This window comes from Oncorhynchus keta, unplaced genomic scaffold (assembly GCF_023373465.1).
Source record: "Oncorhynchus keta strain PuntledgeMale-10-30-2019 unplaced genomic scaffold, Oket_V2 Un_contig_3546_pilon_pilon, whole genome shotgun sequence".
Classification (NCBI taxonomy): domain Eukaryota; kingdom Metazoa; phylum Chordata; class Actinopteri; order Salmoniformes; family Salmonidae; genus Oncorhynchus; species Oncorhynchus keta.
Window position 1 is genome coordinate 45,936 of NW_026287307.1, and position 4,229 is coordinate 50,164.

At 48.5% G+C, this 4,229-nt stretch overlaps 1 pseudogene; it reads right to left on the reverse strand.

The window, feature by feature from the left end:
• Window positions 1–529: 529 nt before the first annotated feature.
• On the reverse strand, window positions 530–2,087 carry LOC127924031 (trace amine-associated receptor 6-like; annotated as a pseudogene).
• Window positions 2,088–4,229: the final 2,142 nt, after the last annotated feature.

The window sequence follows — 4,229 nt, forward strand, 5'->3', positions numbered from 1 at the left end:
ACTGTTTTGAAATAAAATGTTCAATATATTTTGTTTAACATTCTCTGTGTTTTGTGCTTATTTTTTAACTATTGATACATTCTAAGTCATTTTGAATCTTTAAGGAGCATCTGGTAGTACTGGAATATCTACCAATAGCATGTCCATCTTTTTGTGATAAATTACAATGGTCACTGTTCAAACATTTATGAAGTATTAAGAAAGTATGAATAGTCCTCAATTTAGATTAGGGACTGCAAAACAACTTTACTAATGATTAGTAAATGGTTTATAAGAACACGTATTAAACATCTGATTAATTATCTCCTGAAACATGATTACATAATATAAAAGTTGTTTTAAAAATGTGTGAATAACAAGCTTACAAAAATAAATATGGTAGTATTGATAAATTAATTATGAATACACTATTTACTAATCCATTAGAAACTATTTAGTGTGTTAACCAATATCTATAAATGTGAGAATACCGAGCTAAGTAACATTTCACAAATGTTGCCTTAATATCAAATGGTGAGCAAACTGGAAATGCCTTACACATGGTTTATTACTGAATGTTATTATAAAGTGTTACCCATAATTGGATGTTCTTACATTTTACCATCAACTACTTCCACAATACAGCAGTTATTTAGACCTGGACGTTATCTGATATCATGCAGTATTGTACATTTCAACGACTCTACACTTGATGAAGACGTTGTGTCACAAATGAGCCACTAGAGGGAGATGTTTAACAACACATAGAACGACTCATGACGTCCTCAGAATGTGCAATTAGAACACTTACATACTATTTATCATTAACATGGAACAACCACAGCCTTATGTATTTGGAGTGCACAATCCACAATGACTACAATGTATTTTATAAAACAAGCTTATGCCTTCTCCAATCCATTCCAATCTAATCCAGACAAATCATTCTGTATCAACACCATGTATCAATCATGACAACACTGAGATAAATAATGTTGGTGTATTGTTACATAAAATAATTACAACAATTGTAGAACAAAACTATATCAAACAAATGTTTGCCGAACTAGTGAACCATATTATAGGAACTATAAACGTCTTATCTTCAAAGTTAAAATAAGTTTAGCTGTCACTTTGAACCATGGATAAAAAAAAGCATAAATTATTGGATTAATTAAGGAATTAAAAAGTGCCAGGTAACTGGTGAAATATGATATTAAATGATCACCTATAACAGAAACAACAAAGTAAATTAATAGAGATGGAATCCAAGAAAGGAGATAGTTGAAAACAACAATAGCTAGAGTTTTTGCTGCTTTTCTCTCAGACTTATTTGCCTGTACAGTTTTAACACCAGACTCACTGTTGGTCTCTTTTGAAAATACCTTTCTGGCCTGTGATCTGGCCACCACAAAGATGTTCATATAAAGTGTTATAATAATAGAGCACGGGACAACCATTATAAAAACAACGGAAATTATATTAACCCATGTTATTCCTTCAACAACAACACATTCTGTTAAACACCTACTGGGTGTCTGGAAATTAACAAAGTTTTGTAAAATAACAGCATCGTATATGATACAACAAGACCAGGTAATGGATATACAACAGATAGTTCCTGTTATTGTTATTTTAGAGTGGTACAATAAGGGATCACACACAGCAACATAGCGGTCAATAGATATCAAGACCAAATTGCCAAGCGATAAAGAAGTACATAAAAAGTAATGAAGAATTGAAACACGCAGAAATATTCCCCAAAACCCCAGCACGGTTCCAATATTGCTACAGTCATTACTGGTATCACAATCAGTCCAACCAGGAGATCTGACACAGCCAGAGAGAGGATGAGCAGGTTGGTTGGAGTGTGGAGCTGCTTGAAGTGAGAGATGGAGATGATCACCAGTACATTCAAAAATACTGTAACTGCTGAAATCAATGTGAAGAAGATGTACAGTGTTATGTAGATAGATGTCGATAGAAAAGCTTTTCTGCAAGAAGAGTTTCCGTCTTGAAAACAGTATTGAACATCTTCATGTTTCTCCATTTGTAATAACATGTAAAAATGCTGAGGTCCTGCTCCTGCTTGGTCCTGTGTGTGACCCTGTCAGGTCCGCTGTCACGTTCTGACCTTTATTTTCTGTGTTTTTGTGTTTAGTTAGTATGGTCAGGGCGTGAGTTGGGTGGGCAGTCTATGTTTGTTTGTCTAGGTTTTGGGAATTTCTATGTTTCGGCCTAGTATGGTTCTCAATCAGAGGCAGGTGTCATTAGTTGTCTCTGATTGAGAATCATACTTAGGTAGCCTGGGTTTCACTGTGTGTTTGTGGGTGATTGTTTCCTGTCTCTGTGTATGCACCAGATAGGACTGTAATTTGAGTTTTCACGTTTTCTTGTTTTGTTAGTTTGTTCATGTGTACCTTATCGCATTAAAAAGTACCATGGAAAATTACCACGCCGCGTATTGGTCCTCTGATCCGTTTCGCCTCTCCTCTTCGGAAGAAGAGGAGGAAACTCGTTACAGAATCACCCACCACAATCGGACCAAGCGGCGTGGTAAAGGACAGCGACGACAGCAGCAGCAGCATCAACAACAGAGGCCACCATCACAGGACTCCTGGACATGGGAGCAGATACTGAACGGAGAGGGACCCTGGGCACGGGCTGGGGAAAATCGCAGCCCCAAAGCAGAGCTGGAGGCAGCGAAAGCTGATCGGCGGCAATATGAGGAGCCAGCACGGCAGTGCGACAGGTACGAGAGGCAGCCCCAAATTTTTTGGGGGGGGGGGCACACGAGGTGTGGTACTAAGCCAGGTAGCAGACCTGAGCTCACTCCTCGTGCTTATTATGAGCAGCGCATTACTGGTCAGGCACCGTGTTATGCGGTTGAGCGCACGGTGTCGCCAGTGCGTGTCCATAGCCCGGTGCGCTATAGGGCAGCCCCCGAGAGTGCCATGCGAGTGTGGGCATTGAGCCAGGGCGTATGGTGCCTGCTCAGCGGGTCTGGTCGCCGGTACGCAGTCTGGGTCCAGGTTATCCTGCGCCGGCTCTGCGTGCTGTGTCTCCGGGGCGCTGGGAGGGTGCAGTGCGTCCTCTGCCTGCGCTCCGCTCGTACCGGGCAACTGTGGGAGTGGAGCCTAGGGGAGAGGTGCGTGTAGTAAGCACTAGATCTCCCGTGCTTACCCACAGCCCGGTTCAACCTGTGCCTGCACTTTTGAGGGTCCGGGCTTGAGTAGTTGTCCAGCCTGGGGAAGTGGTGCCAAGGTTGCGCACCAGAGCTCCAGTGCTCCCCCACAGCCCGGTCTTTCAGGCTCCTCCTAACACCAAGCCTCCTGAAAGTCTCCCCAGCCTGGTAGTTCCTGTGGCAGCCCCACGCACCAGGCTGTCTCTCAGTCTCCTCCCTGCAGGTGCTCCCGCCTGTCCGGCGCCGCTGCCGGAGCGTTCCGCCTGTCCGGCGCCGCTGCCGGAGCCTCCCGCCTGTCCGGCGCCGCTGCCGGAGCCTCCCGCCTGTCCGGCGCCGCTGCCGGAGCCTCCCGCCTGTCCGGAGCCTCCCGCCTGTCCGGCGCCGCTGCCGGAGCCTCCCGCCTGTCCGGCGCCACTGCCGGAGCCTCCCGCCTGTCCGGCGCCGCTGCCGGAGCCTCCCGCCTGTCCGGCGCCGCTGCTGGAGCGTCCCGCCTGTCCGGCGCCGCTGCCTCCTGTAGCAGCTCCACGCACCAGGCTGTCTCTCTGTCTCCTCTCTGCAGGTGCTCCCGCCTGTCCGGCGCCGCTGCCGGAGCCTCCCGCCTGTCCGGCGCCGCTGCCGGAGCCTCCCGCCTGTCCGGCGCTGCTGCCGGAGCCTCCCGCCTGTCCGGCGCTGCTGCCGGAGCGTCCCGCCTGTCCGGCGCTGCTGCCGGAGCGTCCCGCCTGTCCGGCGCCGCTGCCGGAGCCCCTCAGCCCAGAGGCGCCAGAGCCCCTCAGCCCAGAGGCGCCAGAGCCCCTCAGCCCAGAGGCGCCAGAGCCCCTCAGCCCAGAGGCGCCAGAGCCCCTCAGCCCAGAGGCGCCATAGCCCCTGTCCCTCTGTCCAGAGCCCCTGTCCTTCTGTCCAGAGCCCCTGTCCCTCTGTCCAGAGCCCCTGCCCCTCTGTCCCGAGCTGCCCCTCTGTCCAGTGGGGTCATTGAGAGGGGTTGCCATGGTGAGAAAGCCACGGAGGCGGAAAATAAGGCGGACAAAGACAAGGGTGAAGTGGGGTCCGCGTCCCGCGCCAGAACCGC